Source organism: Myodes glareolus, chromosome 5, assembly GCF_982192425.1.
Source record: "Myodes glareolus chromosome 5, mMyoGla1.1, whole genome shotgun sequence".
Lineage (NCBI taxonomy): Eukaryota > Metazoa > Chordata > Mammalia > Rodentia > Cricetidae > Myodes > Myodes glareolus.
This window is the reverse complement of record NC_142030.1, coordinates 65,113,947-65,130,990: the sequence shown is the minus strand read 5'-3', so window position 1 is coordinate 65,130,990 and position 17,044 is coordinate 65,113,947. Positions and strand designations below refer to the sequence as shown.

General features: G+C 38.8%; 1 pseudogene; it reads right to left on the bottom strand.

The window, feature by feature from the left end:
* Nucleotides 1–755: 755 nt before the first annotated feature.
* On the bottom strand, nt 756–1,528 carry LOC148122100 (ferritin light chain 1-like; annotated as a pseudogene).
* Nucleotides 1,529–17,044: the final 15,516 nt, after the last annotated feature.

Genomic DNA, 17,044 nt, shown 5'->3' with positions numbered 1-17,044 from the left:
TTCCACAGTGGCTGCACAAGTTTGCATTCCCACCAGCAATGGACGAGTGTTCCCCTCACCCCACATCCTCTCCAGCATAGGCTATCGTTGGTGTTTTTGACTTTAGCTATTCTGACAGGTGAAAGATGGTATCTCAAAGTGGTTTTGATTTGCATTTCCCTGATCGCTAAGGAGGTTGAGCATGACCTTAAGTGTCTTCTGGCCATTCGAAGTTCATCTGTTGTGAATTCTCTGTTCAGTTCAGTACCCCATTTTTTAATTGGGTTAATTAGAGTTTTAGTGCCTAGTTTCTTGAGTTCTTTGTATATTTTGGAGATCAGACCTTTGTCTGATGAGGGGTTGGTAAAGATCTTCTCCCAGTCAGAAGGCAGCCTTTTTGTCTTACTGACAGTGTCCTTTGCTTTACAGAAGCTTCTCAGTTTCAGTAGATCCCATTTATTCATTGTTTCTCTTATTGTCTGTGCTACTGGGGTCCTACTTAGGAAGGGGCCTCCTGTGCCTATATCTTGTAGACTACTTCCCACTTTCTCTTCTATCAGGTTCAAAGTGGACGGATTCCTGCCCACTTTTTATATCTCAAATTTCCTCTTGTACTTTTATGACATATATACTATTTATTTATTTATTTATTTATTTATTTATTTATTTATTTATTTTGCTGTTTCAAAAGACTTTATTTTTACTTGGTCCAAGACTTGAGAGGGGCTCCAGGGTGTTACAAAGCTGCCCAGTGACTTCTTGAGAGGCTCGGGTGAAGGTCCTGAGGCTGGCTGGTGCAGAGTAGAGGTGGGAGCCCCTTGGAAGGAGAGGCCTCCTAGTCATGCTTGAGAGTGAGCCGCTCAAAGAGGTACTCACCCAGAGATGCCTGGGGCCCAGCAGCCAACCTGCGGAGGTTGGTCAGGTGGTTGCTCATCTTCTTGATGACCTTCACCTCCTCATCCAGGAAATGGTTTTCAAGGAAGTCACAGATGAGGATCTGTGCGAGCAGAACCCAGGGAATGAAGATCCAAGAGGGCCTGGTTCAAGTTCTTCTCCAAGGCCAGGGCAGCTTCCACGGCTTCCTGGGTTTTACCCCACTCATCTTGAGATGGCTTCTGCACATCCTGAAAGAGCCCACGGCCTCCGCGATCGTTCTGCAACTTCGGCGCCCTCGCGCTTCTCCTCGACCAATTCGCGGAAGAAGAGGCTTACACCCTCCAGAACCACGTCATCCTGATCAAAATAGTAGTCCAGCAAGAGGTAGGTGTAGGAGGCCCATAGTTGCAGGTTGACCAGGCGATTCACGGCAGCCTCCACTTCGGTGGAATAATTCTGACCAACCTGGGAGGTCATGGCTGAGATGCAGTCTGGAGCTACCCGCAAAGAGAAGGTGCTGGCTGGTCCTGGGAGCTGAAGGCGGCGAGGAGATGGTCCCAGAGGCTGCGACTGCAGATGAGGAGCGGTGGAAGCTAACAAAGGGAGGCCCCGGGTCTGTTCCGTCCAAACACTGTTGAAGCAAGACACAGATCCACGGGATCTCCGAGGGCTGCTGCCCACATATATACTCTTACCCTCTCTTGCTTCATCCTCACGTCTCTCTTTAGACCCCTTCCTTCCCTCTTATAGTCTCCTTTCTACTTTGATAGGATCTGTCTGTCTGTCTATCTATCTATCCATCATCTATCTATATTATACATAAGAAAAACAACATGATATTTGTCTTCCCAAGTTTGCTTTTTCATTTAACATAATTTTTCAGTTCCATCTGTTTTCATTCTTCTTACAGTTGAAAAAAATTCCATTTTTATATGCGCCACATTTTCTTTAACAATAGGTATATTCTTAATTATTTTTTAAAGTTGATGCACAGAGTAATGTATTTCACTATAGTGTTTTCACATGTATATGTTTCATAGGATCCCCACCACACTGGTATATTACTATTAAATAAACTTGCAAACCTTACTTGAGTTTTCACCAGTTTCTCAACTATAATATACTTTTTATACTCCAGAATGCAACCCGAGATACCACATTGCATTTGAGCTATCACATTCAAGTTGTCACACACACAATACTCTTTAAGATAAGAAGAATAAGGACAGAGGATAGAAGCATGGCTCAGTAGTTAGGAACACTTGCTGCCTTTGCAGATGACCTGAGTTCAATTCCCATCACCCACATGGTAGTTAAAAACTATCTGTAACTAACGTCAGTTCCAGAGAATCTGATGCCCTGTTGTGACCTCTACAGGCACCAGGTCTGAACACGCTGTGTATATATGCATGCGTAATATTCATACTCATAAAGATAAGTCTTAGAAAGAAGATGAGAAACCTGGGCAGTGGTGGCTCCCACCCTTAATCCCAGCACTTGGGTGGCAGTGGCAGGCAGGTCTCTGAGTTCAAGGCCACCCTGGTCTAAAGAGCAAGTGAGTTCTAGGACAAGACTACACAGTGAAACACTGTCTGGAAAAAAAAAAACGAAAAAAAAATGAGGGAGGGGAGAAGGAGAGGAAGGAGGAGGGGGAGGACAAAAAAGAAGGGGAAGAGGAAGAAGATGGAAGGGGAGGAGTAGGCAACACACAGAGAGACATTTATAAAGGTAAATGGATCTGTTTTTAAAGAAGATATAGTAATTTTAAAAATATAGAAACTTTAAAACTGATAAAGAAAAGTTTGTGTTAAAGAGATTAGGCAAATCTATAATCAGAAGTAGAAAGATTCATTTTATTTTATTAAATTGACAAAAATCTGTAAGTATATAGACTACCTTAAAAATTATCAAAAATCTTAACCTAATAGGTTTTTAAAGAACCATTTGGAACTGTTCTGTCCTAGTGGTCAAAACAAAACCAAACTAAAGCCTGTTCTTAAAAGAACATAAAGTCATAGCAAAGCTGTCCCTCGGAGCTTCAAGAGTGCTAAAGGCATGCTCAAACAATCACAGTGAGAATGTAGAACCACCAAACTTGTTCTGCAAGAAATATTAAAAGATATCCTTCTAATGGAAGGAGATACTAAAAAGGAAGTCTGGGATGCATAATATTCACCAGAAAGACTAGGTAGATAAATTCAAAATCCTCTAGGATTGTAAATAGGGAATAAGATTTATAATTTTTTTTACTGAGACTAAAAAGTAAAATAATTTAAAATAGTAACTTCCATTCATATGTTGAGATAAGAAGACAAAAAAATGTAAAAAAAAATGGAACATAATATTTAAAATGTGGGAAAGAATGCAGTGAAATGGCAGCATTTTAAATATATTTTCTTTCTTTATTTACCCTCATTGTTAAATTGCAATCATTTCATTTTTGTAGTAGGAAAAATACATATTTAGAATTAGTCAGCTGGACTCAATTTAGATTATCTCAATTTTTTTTTAGCAATACCTAATACATTATAATCAGGAGATAGTCAAACACATGCCTTCTTTCTAACAGACCTGATCGGGTGTTGGTTTTGCTCCTGTCAGGGTAATGGAGTTTGCTGATCAAACCAGTTGGCTTGATCTGGTGCTTATTAGTCTTACTATTCACAATAAACACAAATCTATTTTCTTAATGGCTGACTCAGTGGTCAAGGGGAACTTAGTGGTCTATCAGTCACAGGGGTCAAGCTCATGTCTCCTGAACAAACTCTTCCATAAGTATTTGGGCTTCTTCCGCAGGGCCAGTGTCTTGAACTCATAGAAGGTGACTAATGTGTTTTTTTTTTTTATGGCTGTGGGGTCAGTGGCAGAACTCTTGCCTGGCATGCTCACCAGTACTTACAAAGAAAACGGGAGAACAAAACAAAAAAGCAAATAGATGGCTTTTTAAAGAGATTTTTAAAAACTAACAAATCCTTGCATCGATTAAGATAAAAAAAAAAAAAACTGGGTGAGATGGCGCATATCTCGAATGCCAGTACTTAGGAGGCTGAGGCAGGGGGGTGCAACACAGACTCTATAGCAATATCTGTCTGTTGTGGAATACTCCTTTACACTGTGTGAAGATGTGTCACTCTAGTTAGTTTAATAAAAAGCTGGACAACCAATAGCTAGACAGGATTTTCAGTCAGAGAATGGTGGGAAGAAGAAAGACAGAGCCAGTCACGAGCCAGACATGGGACAACCAAGATGAGCATAATGAAGATGCGGGAAGGAGTACATGGAAGAATGTAGATTAAAAAATATGAATTAATTTAAGCTACAAGAGCTAGTTAGAAACAAGCCTAAGCTAAGGACAAATTTTCATAGTTATTAATAAGTATCAGTGTCATTTTTGGTGAGCTGGCAACCCAAAAAGAAAAGTCTGTCAAGGCCTGTCAGGCACATAATGAAGAGTGAATAAAAGGGGGAATAATTAAATAAGTAACTGTCTTAGGGTTTCAGTTGTTGTGAAGAGATAATGTTACCCCAACAACTTGTATAAAGGAAAACATTTAATTGGGTAGATCACAGTTTCAGAGGTTTAGTCTATTATCATCATGGCGGGATATGGTGACACACAGGCAGACATGGTGCTGGAGAAGGGGCTGAGAGTTAATACATCTACATGAGAGTTAATAGATAATATGTTGGGTGGTCTGAGACACTGGTCATAGTTTGAGCATAGGAAACCTCAAAGCCTGTGCCTCCACAGTGACACACTTCCTCCAACAAGGCCATAACTACTTTAAAGTCATACCTCCTAACAGTGCCACTCCCTATGAGTTAATAAGGGCCAATTTCATTCAAGCTACCACAATAAAAAAGATAGAAAAGGAAATATTTGAAATGATACCACAAAAACTAAAAGGCATATTGGAGAGTACTATAAATATCTAGATGCAAACAAACTTGACAGCATTGAGGATATAGACAAGTTCTTGGGCACATATAATGTTACCAATATTGAATCACAGTGAAATATAAAACTCTAACACCTGATTAGTAAGAAATTGGATTCAATCGCAAAACAAGAATAAAACAACCCAGTGCCTTCCATCAAAGAAAAAACAAAAAAATAGATATATTCATTGCTGATTTTGAATAAGTATTTAGAGAAAAATGAGTAAGAATTTTTCTCAAAAAATGTTAAGTGGAGAAAACGCTCCCAATTTGGTTCTATGAGGTTAAATAATATCAAAGCCAAGGAAATGCAGGTACAGAGTACAGAATAATATCTCTGATGAGCTTTCTCAAAAAACATTAGCAAATATACTATAAAAGCACCTTTAAAATATTATCACCATGATTACACAGGTTTCATTCAGTGATGCAAGAATGGTCCAACATGTACAAATATATATGTGCTGAGGTTTACAGCTGGAAGGGTACATTCAACATGGAGTCAGTTGTGCTAAAGTCTCTGAGCCTACTAAGGTCTGGGACCTTGCCACAAAAAGCATGTCAAATTTTACGAAATGATTTTCCTGAATCTGCTGAATTTAAGACAAAACAACATGAAGATCTCAGTGGCACCTGCCAGAAGCTAAAACAAAGGCCTAATCTATCAAAGTCCATAGTTCTGGAAAAGTCTCAAGATCTACTAACCTGGGCTGGAGAGATGGCTCAGAGGTTAAGAGCACTGACTGCTCTTCCAGAGGTCCTGAGTTCAATTCCCAACAACTACATGGTGGCTCACAACCATCTATAATGAAATCTGGTGCCCTCTTCTGACATACAAACATACAGGGAAGGAATGTTGTATACATAATAAATAAATAAATCTTTTTAAAAAAGAAAAAAAAGAAAAGTATCTAGTTAAAAAAATGTACTAACCTTGCTTTTTAACTTCTGTAGTTCCATTTCTGGCTAACTGTTCTTGTTAACTGACATATGTCAACCCAGAACATGTTTTTTGTGCTTAATAGCTCACGCTGAGAAAGGATTAGTGCTACTCTAGAATTCCAAATACACAGTGTAGTCTCTGGCTGACTAATACATACCTTCTGTTGACTTAAACCCATGTCTGAGCAGTCTTCTCTGATGAATACCTGTACTGGCTGGTTTTGTATGTCAACTTGACCCAAGCTAGAGTCATCAGAAGAAGGAGCCTCAGTTGAGGAAGTGCCTGATGAAATCCAATTTATAGTTTTAGTTTTCCTTAGTTATAATAAAAGATAAAGTAGATATAAATATTGTAATTGTAATTATTGCTTGATACCTGTTTTGTTATATGTAATTTTACTATGTTAAAGTTAAAACCTTCCTTTTTTATTTAAACAGAAAAGGGGAGGTGATATGGGATTCCCCTCTGTATGCTTTGAATACCATTGGTTAATAAAGAAACTGGCTTGTCCTGATAGGATAGAGCAGAGCTAAACTGAATGCTGGGAGAAAGAAGGCAGAATCAGAGGAGAATCCATGTAGCCCCACCAGAGACAGATGCCAGAACTTTAGCTGGTAAGCCATAGTCACGTGACAATACACAGATTAATAGAAATAGATTAATACTTTAATTAATTAATTAAATTAATATGTAAGAGTTAGCCAATAAGAAGCTAGAGCTAATGGACCCAGAAGTGATTTAATTAATACAGTTTCTGTGTTATTATTTCTGGGCTAAGCGGCTGGGAACTAACTACTGGCTGGTTTTGTTGTCAGCTTGACCCAAGCCAGAGTCATCAGAGGAAGGAGACTCAGTTGAGGAAATGCTTGATGAGATCTAATTGTAAGGCATTTTCTCAATTAGTGAAAATGAGGGAGGGCCCAGCCCATGGTGGGTGGTGCCATCCCTGGGTTTGTGGTCCTGGTTCTAAAAGAAGGTGACTTGAGCAAGCCATGGGAAGAAAATAGGCCAGTGAGAAGCACTCTCTGTGGACTTCGTATCAACTCCTGTCTGCGGGACATTGCTGTGTTTGAGTTTCTGTCCTGACTTCCTTTAGTGATGAACAGCAATGCTGAAGTGTAAGCCTAATAAATCCTTTCCTCCCAAACTTGCTTTTTGGTCATGGTGTTTTGCCACAACAATAGAAACCATAACTAAGGCATTATCCCTTAATACTTTCCATAATAAAAGCTCTGTTCAACCTAAGAAGAATGATCTCCTGTAGGCTCGTGTCTAACATCAAACTGAGTAAAAAGCTGGAAGCTTTCTAAGTGCATGCCCTCTTTCACCATTTTGGTTTTCTGTTTTTCAAGACAGGGTTTCTCTGTATAACAGCCCTGGTTGATCTGGAACTCTCTTTATAGACCAGGCTGACCTCGAACTCATGGAGATCTGTTTGCCTCTGCCTTCCAAGTCCTGGGGTTAAAGTTGTGTGCAACCATTGCGTAAAACACTGCCCAACTTCACTCCTTGTTTTTTTCTTTTGCCAGTAGAACATAAAAAATTGTAGTCAGAGCAATAATACAAAGAAGGAAGTAGAGGAAATCCAAATGAGAAAGAAGGCAGTAAAATAGCCATCATTTATGACATATTCCAAGGGCTTTGGGGTCAAGGTATCATCAGCACAGTGTGATCAAGGTGCTAGATTGTTCTTAACTCACTCATGCTTTGTCCTCATTCCTATGCTAGCAGTCATTTAAGTCCTTAGCACATCTTTGGCATAGCAGTACCACGGACACCCACACGTGTTCCTTTGATATTATTAGAACATTACAGTTCATTCTTTCCTCCACCTACTGCATCACGATGTCCACATTTATAAATGATTACTTTCTAGCAACCGAAAATTCTCCAGTTACTGTCTGAAATTAATGAACTTGGCTTTCCTGCCATCTTTCCTCTGTAAACCATGAAATAATCTTCATTCGTCTTGATTAAATGAATGGATAAATTATAGTTTATTCTGAACCAAATACAAACAACTACAGCCCAGGAACATGGATTTAAGTTGTTAAGAATAACACATAATATCATGGAAGAGTTTTTTATACATAGAACATATGACATATGTTTTTAAACATAGAACAATAAAATAAAAGCCATGAATTTATCAAATACACTGGTGAGGATCTCAAGCAGGAAGGTTACAAGGAAGCAAAAAAGGCCCTGCTACATATTTCAGGTATTATTACGTGACACTATTAGCCTTTGGGTTGATAGAAGCTAGTAGTTTGCTAAGTTAATATAATCTAAAAGTTTTACCCTACAGCTACAAATATGTTAATTTGGTCAAATCTCAAAGATGTTAATGTATGCCTACTAAGGAGACCAACAGGCCAGTGAGATGGCCCTGCAGACCAAGGCATGGAGTTTGATCCCTGGATCCCACATGTTGGAAATAGAGAATGGAGCTCCACAGTTATCCTCTGAGCTACAAACATGCACTGTGGCGTGCATTCACACAAGCAAATGTGATATACTTTTAAAAGAGGACTGAAGCCAGACCAGGAGAATTTTGGCTCTTGATCTCTAGCATTCCACTTCTCTGTGATGGCTCACATCTAGAAGACATGTGACTAAGAGGCAGAGGCAATAAGATTCAGCTACACAGTGATGTCCTATTTCAAAATACAAACAAACAAAACCTCCACGTTCAAAAAAATAGAAAAAATTATTAGCAGTGACAAAAAAGACAAAAGGGAATATAACAATTTTATCAAAGAAACCATGACTACCAAAAAGAAATCATAATAATGGACCTGTGTGTAAATCAAACCATATAGGCATTGAGACAAAAAAATCAGAATCACCAAAACAAAGAATTTAGGCAAAATTTAATTTCTAAAAGCTGATATTTCAAACATATAAAATTTCAAAAAGACTATGCAAAAAACATTAAAAACACAATGCTGATAACATACACTATTACATTTAATGCACAGAATATTGAAAAAATGGCCTTCAGCTAGACATGCAAAAGATATCTAATGATTCCAAGAAATTGGTGTGCACAAGAAAAATTCTGTAATTATAATGTAATAATTTGAAATTAAAAATAAAAAGATTATTTAATATGCCCCTAAATCATGTTCATAAATCATGAATAATTGATACATTAAAAGAAGGAATAAAAATGGATGCAAACAAACAGTAAACACAGAACACACTATCCATGCACTATACACATAAATGTGTACCCTGCAAGCATTGGAGCAAAGTTAAGTCTATTTTGCACTGTGCCTAGGAAGAATGGAAATAAGCAAGTGATAATTCTAGAAGAAGAATAACAGATAAGTTCAAACAATGTTGGCATTAATTGTTTCATTTTTAATTTCTTTCAAAACTTATTTTATGTATTAGTGATTGCACACATGTGTTTGCACCATGTGTGTGTACCTGGTTCTTGCAGAACTTGAAGAATCAATAAATGCCCTGGGCCTGGAGTTACAGGTAGTTGTGAGCCACTGAAGGGCCACATAGAATTAAAATGACTCCTAATGACATTCTGTTATACTCATATATCAGTGCCTTGCTCAGTCATCATCAGAGAAGCTTCCTCCTGCCGATAGAAACACAAACAGAGATCCACATCAAACAAATTTCATGGAGTGAGAGACCTTGGAACACTCAGTCCTGAATGGGATGTCTCTATCAAATCCCTTCCCTCAGGACTCAAGAAACCCCAAGGAAGAGTTTGAAAAAAGTGTAAGAGCCTGAGGGAATGGAGGGCACTAAGAAAACAAGGAAAAAGGAGAAGAAAATGCATGGAAAAATAATTGCGTAAATGGAAACTAAACAAGGAAACAGCTGCTCAGAATACAGAAATTAGACATTAGTCACTGAATATATTTGTCAAAATGACCCACTTTAGAAAAAGTGAGTTAAAAAAAGTTTCTGGCAGTACCCTAGTTACTTTTGTATTGCAACAAAGAGACACCATAACCAAGGCAACTTATAGAGGAAAGTATTTAATTGGGGGCTTGTTTACAGTTATAGAGGGTGAGTCCATAACTATCAAGGTGGGGAAGCATGGCAGCAGGCAAGTAGACAGCATGGTGCTAGAGCAGTAGCTGAGGTTTACTTTGATCCACAAGCAGGAGGGAGGGAGGGAGGGAGAGAGAGAGACTGATTCTGATGACTTGGGCTTTTGAAACCTCCAAGCCTAATCCTGATGTCAACCAACCCCTTCAAACAAGGTCATAGTACCTAATCCTTCCCCAAGACAGTTTAGTAACTAGGAACCAAACACTCAAATATTTTAGCTTATGGGGGCCAATCTCATTAAACCACAACTGTGGAGAAGGGTTTTATGACCCAACATTGCCTTTTATTAATTGTCTTGCTTTTTCTTTTAAGTAAAATTCATTATTTTATCAATGATATCAAACATTATAAGTAAAATAAACATTATAACAATAAAATTTTGTGAAAGGCTCAAAATATCGAATTAATGGAGGTTTTAAAAAAGCATGAGCAATACTCCACCCAACAACTTCAGCAGAAGCCCCATGCTCTACCAGGGTCTACTCTAGTATCCAGAACACCAGAGACCCCCTGCTTTATTAGAGGCCATGCCAATATACAGAACCACAGAAGCCATACCAGCTCCCAGAATCCCAGAGGCAACACTGCCACCCAAAACCCTGGGGGTATAAGGCCGCTGACACCCCAACAGAGTTACCCTACTGTATGGGTGGCCTTGAGTACCAACCTCAGTACCCCCTCAGGGATGGGTGTCTACTGCAGGCAAGGATCTGAGGGTAAAAAAAAAATAACTCAAATGTTACCTTTGCATGTTCTTTATTTTTCATGAGAGGGGAGAAAGTGAATGAAAGTGAATGAAAGTGAATGAAAGTGAATGAAAGAGGAGAGGAAGGATAAAGAGGAAGAATAAGGAGGAGAAAGAAGGAGAGTAAGAATAAGGGCTGATCTCCACAGATCTTCTGGTTTTTACATACATAGTTAGAAAATTCCATAGGCAAGGACAGTGATAATATGCATATCAAAATCACAAACAGGGCAGGTAGAACTTGATAAAGTTGTACTCTGCAACAGGTGACCCAACCCAGGAAAGAGCCAGCTTTCAAGGGGAAGTATCTGACATCCCAAACCATTAGAAACAGTTACTAAACATCCCTGAATCCTGGATTCATCTATTCTCTATTCTCCTCATCTAATCTCTTTGGTGATAACCAGCTTTGGGGACGCCCAGATTTGCTTGTTAGCAAAGGTGGGGCATGCTGCCTTCCTGCTCAGGGCCTGTCTTCTATAAAAATTTCTATGTGGTCTGTTAGCAGGTAATTTTGTGGGATTGACTCTATGTAAATTTGACTGTTATAACAAAGAGTGAATGTTATTGCTCTAAGGCCTCTTGGTGTGGAGGAATGGAACAAGGTCATTCTCTTACCCGACAGAGGTTATACTGCTGAGGTGTTCTGAAAATGAATCCCATTTTGAAGGGAAGAATCATGGCTTCACAAGGTTTTTACAGATATGACAGCAACTTTTCCAAAAGACAAGTATTCTTGCAGCTCTGCAAAATGGGTGACTCCATGTGATTGTCTACACACTTCCTGTGGATCTGTCTATCTGTCTGTCCCCTGTGCATTCACTGTATAGTTTTGTGGGCTCCAACACTGCTGAACCTGACTCACTGGTCCACTGACTCACTGGTCCCCAAAACCACAAGCCACTCAGGTCAAAAGACCAGAAAGGAAACAGAAACCAGGGTTAAAAAAAATCCAGCCAGCTATAATCTCTAACATTATACAGTAATTGCTCAGTTGTCTTTTCACAAACAACTTATCAGAATCAAGGGATCTGGTAAAGGCTAAACCAAAAGGCCGGTCTTTTCGGTGTTATTGCTTTGTGAATAAAGTGGCTGTTCTTTGCTGCAGATTTTTCGCTGTAGCTGACTTCTCTTCTATTACATATTTGGGAATTAACTCCCTAGTTCAAAACAGTTTGCCACTGCCAGGCCTTGTTCCTCTCTCTTAGGTAAATGCAGAGATCTGCCTTCCTGCAATTATCTTTATCCAGCAGGCATTTGGTCAGTGCTTAGGGCCCAGGCATAGTGCATTCCATCTAAGATATTCACAGATATCCAACGACATAGCCCAAACTGCTGCTCTTGTTTTACCTCACTCAAAAGATTCCTGACTCCTTATACTCACCTTCACCTCAGTCTGCTGATGATTTTAGTTCAGGACTCTCAAGGACAGCAGAAGAGATCATTAACTATAACCCAGAGAAAGACCCACAACACCCACCATCAGAACGGCTGATAACAGCATAGGCCGGAACTGATAATTTAGAGACTTGGGTCTCTTCTTTGCTTAGAGCAGAACTCTAACTCTAGTCCTAGGCCCATTCAAAACTACAGCATCTGGTGTATGTGCTATCTAATCAATTGCTATCAGTTTCCCCCAGGTTGCCTGATTACCTGGTAGCCTCTATGCATACTAGGAGAAAAGAAGCAGCCTACTGATTTAAACAATCTGTGCCCTACTCATAATTTTACTGAAAACAAAACTTTTAGCTCTTTCATCTACCACATAAAAATGTAGCCTAGTGCACTAACCTCCTCTCTAGAATCCCCTGATGACTTTTCTTTTTTTAACCAACTTAACCATTAAGGAGTTCACCAGACATACAAAAGTGTGTGTGTGTGTGTGTGTGTGTGTGTGTGTGTGTGTGTGTGTGTATAAACCCTTATCTGATTTTCTATGGGGAAAAAGAATTCTGGCCTGGGAATCTGCTAGGGCTGAAAAATTGCTGGTTTTGTGGATATATATGACTGGGGAACATTTGTAACTGGTAGAACAAGCTAGAACAAGGAACAAGGGAGAACAAGAGGAACAATGAGAACTGACAGATTGAAGAGAGAAGAATAAAAAACATGGATAGATGGAACCTGTTATGAGTAGATTTCTTACCCCTCATATCTTTACCCTCAGATTTTTAGCCCCCACTTTAGCTATTCATGGTATCTTTAATTGAACCCATTAGAGACTGCACAACCATTCAACAAAGATAAACTCAGAAATCAGTATCCAAACTTATCATTACCCCAAACCCAGATGCCTAGAGGCCAGCATAAGAACACAATCAGTAACACCCAGGGTAATACAGCACCACCAGAGCCCAGCTATCTTACTAAAGCAAGCCATGGATATTCCAACACAGCTGAAGCACAAGAAAATGAACTTAAAACTAATTTTATGAAGATTATAGAGGCCCTTAAATTTAGAGGAATGAATAAATCTCTTAAAGAAATCCAAGAAAAAAACAAGCGAAGTCAATAAATAAAACTGATAGAAGCAATAAAGAAAACACAGATTGAGTGAATCCTGGAAATGTAAAATCTAGGTACGCAAATAGGAACTACAGATGCAAGCAAGCATCAGCGACAAGAGATAGACAAGGGATAGAAGAGGGAATCTCAGGTATAGGAAATATGATAAACCGATACATTGGTAAATGAAAATGCTAAAAATTAAAAATTTCTAATACAAAACATCCAGAAAACCTTGGCTACTATGAAAAGATTAAACCTAAGAATAATAGGAATAAAAAAAGAAGGAAAAAAAGGAGAAAAATCCCAGCTCAAAGGTACAGAAAATATTTTTAAGAAAATCATAGAAGAAAATATCCCTAACCTTAAGAAGAATGTGCCTATAAAGATACAAAATGCTTTTGACACCAAAAAATATTAGACCAGAAAAGAAAACTCCCTGCCACATAATAATGAAAATACTAAACATATAGACCAAAGAAAGAATATTGAAAGCTGCAAGCAGAAAAAGCCAAGTGACACATGAAGGCCGACCTATTAGAATTATACCAGACTTCTCAATGGAGACACTAAAGCCAGAAGGGCCTGGATAAATGTCTTGCAGACTTTAGGAGATCACAGATGCCAGCCTAGACTTCTATATCCAGGAAAACTTCCAATCACCGTAGAGGTAGAAAATAAAATATATTATGATAAAGTTAAATTTAAACAATATCTATCCACAAATCCAGCTGTACAGAAGGTACTAGAAGAAAAACTCCAATGCAAGGAGGTCAACTGAACACAGGAAATAAATAATTTCACATCAATAAAACCAAAAGAAAGGAAGTGTGTGTGTGTGTGTGTGTGTGTGTGTGTGTGTGTGTGTGTGTATACATGGACACACACACTAACAACAACAACAACAACAACAAAATAGCAGGTGTTGGAATCTCCAACTCAGGCTCCATTCTAAACCCTGCCCAGATGTTTGACTGGGAGCTAGTCCCCACTCTTTCTATTCCAAACCCTACCCTCTCAGAAAGTCTGCCTATAGTTGGCTCCTCCCCCAGAACTATTCAAGACTGCTCCTACAGGGTATTTAAGACCCAGCCCTTAGATCCATGGCATGATTTATATTCTGCTTCTCCCCCCCACACACAGAGAATCATCTGGAAGTTGCATTGCTCAGATTAAATCTGGTCTTATTAACTCGGTTTGATTTGGTTTATTGCATCAGCAGAGAAACCCACTACTAGGGATTCAAAATACTTATCAACAGGAATTAACAATCACTGGTCATTGATACCTCCCAATATCTATTTCCCAATAAAAAGACACAGGGTAACAAAATGGGTTGAAAAACAGAATCCATCCTTCTGCTGCATACAGGAAACACACCTCAATATCAGATATAGATGTTACCTCAGAGTTAAGGGTTGGAAAAAGATTTTCTAAGCAAATGGACTCAAGAAGCTAACTAGTGTAGCCATTCTAATATCTAACAAAATAGACTGCCAAACAAAATTAATCAAAAGAGACAGGGAAGGACACTTTATACTCATCAACAGAAAAATCCACCAAGATGATGTTTCACTTGAGAACATCTAGGCCACAAATGCCATACACTCACATTTGTAAAGGAAACATTACTAAAGCTTAAGTCATACATCAAATTCCAAACATTAATAGCAGGAGACTGCAGTATCTGACTCTCACCAAATGGACAGGGCATCCAGACAAAAACTGAACAAAGCTAACAGACATCATGACTCAAATAGACCTAACAGATATCTACAGAACATTTCACCCAAAGACAAAAAAAAAATGTAACCCCAAAAATTCTACCAGGGAACTCTTGCAACTAATAAACACCTTCATTAAAGTGGCTGGATACAAAATTAACTAAAGAAAATCAGTAACCATACTATATACAATGACAAATGGTTGAGAAAAAACCAGGGAAACAACCCTGTTCACAATAGTCACAAATAACATAAAATATCTTAGGGTAACTCTCCCCACACAAATGAAAGACCTGTATGAAAAAAATTTCAAGACTTTGAAAAAGGTATCAGGAGGTGAAAAGATCTCCCATCCTCATGGATGGGTAGGAATAACATAGCAAAGGTGGCCATCTTACCAAGAGTAATCTACAGATTTAACACAATCCCTATCAGAATTTCAACACAATTCTTTACAGACCTTGAAAGAACACTATTCAACTTCATATGAAAACAAACAAATAAAAAACCAGGACAGCTAAAACAATCCTGTACAATAGAAGAACTTCTGGAGTTATCCTCTTCCCTGATTTCAAGCTCTACTACAGGGCTATAGTAATAAAAATGCATGATATTGGTAATAAAACAGACAGGTTTATCAATGGAATCAAATTGAAGAGTGAGATGTAACTCCACAAACCTATATAATGAGGGCTATCGAGGGCCAGCCTCAATGCCCTCACAGGGTTCAGATTGGAAGCTACAAGAAGCAAAAAGCATTTTCCCCCTCTGGCTATCTGAGGGCAAACAAACAAACTCTCACCCTGTGCTGTTCCAAAGAAGTCTCTTTACTCTTCTGTTTCTATTCTAACTCTCTTTTCTAATTCCTCCTACCTTCTTCTCCTCTAGTCTCAAAACTCTCTTTTCCCCAGGAGTGCTGAAGTGATTAAGAAAACGTAAAAGTTGTCTCTCTTTGGTCAAAAGCACATTCCTAGGGCAAGTGATAGAGAACTGAGCCATTGCCATGGCAACACATGGGTCTAAGAATACAGAAATGAGACTGTGGCCAGAGGGTAGGGAGGTATAGTGAGATAAGCCTTGAGGCATAGGTCTTTTGTTCACAGTCTGGCAAGCAAAGAACTGGCGTGCTTTTCATAGTAATCTTGGTTGGACATCTGCGACTCTGACCTTGAACATGGCTGCAAAGTTCCAAACTTTTGATCTGTTTACAAAAAGCCTTTTGTCTAGTTTGAAGTTGTTTTGAGGTAAAAGTAAGCTAATTGTAGGTAGTTAGTCTGAGCTAAAAAGGAACAAAGCAGACTTTTAAGTGTCTACAGAACTCATGGGGCAAATAGATCTAGTTATGAGACATGTCCTAATATATATTCTATTTATCAAACTGTACAGATAAATGAAAAGTCATCTTCCTGCTGTAACTTTCATCGTCCCTGATACCTATGTATGGTGCAGGAGAATTGTTTGTATTCTGTCAATCATGTTTTAAATAAATGCTGATTGGCCAGGCAGGAGGTGTACGCGGGAAAACCAGACAGGAAGTGGAAATGATGCAAGGAGAGCAGGCATTTGGGGAGGAGGAAGTCGATTCCTCCCACTCCTGTCCAGATCACTGAAGCAGCAGGATGTGAGCTGCCCCACTGACAAAGGTACTGAGCCACATGGCTAACATAGATCAGAAAAATGGGTTAATCAAGATGTGAGAGTTAGCCAATAAGAAGCCTGACCTAATGGGCAAATCAGCTTTATAACTAATAGAGACATTTGTGTGGTTTTCTTTGGGCTTGCCGGCTGTGGGGTACTGGGCAGGACAGAAAAACACAAACAAGCAGACCCGGCCTTTTCATGTTACATATGTACATCTGTTCTTTGATAAAGAACCTAGAATAATACATTGAAAAAAAAAGAAAGCATCTTCAACAAATGGTGTTGGTCCTACTGGATGTCAGTATGTAGAAGAAGGTAAATAAATTCATATCTATCACCCTGCTCAAAACTCAAGTCCAAGCAGATCAAAGATCTTGGATAAAACCAGATACACTGGTAGAAAAGAAAGTGAGAAATAGCCTTCAATGCATTGGTACAGGAGACAACTTCCTAAGCAGAATATCAATAGTGCAGGCACTATGTCAACAATTAATAAATGGGGCCTCATGAAACAGAAAATTTTCTGTAAGGCAAACTGCTGCCTACAGAATGAGAAAATATTTTCACCAACCCCATATAAAGTCAGAGGGATAATTTCCAAAATATATT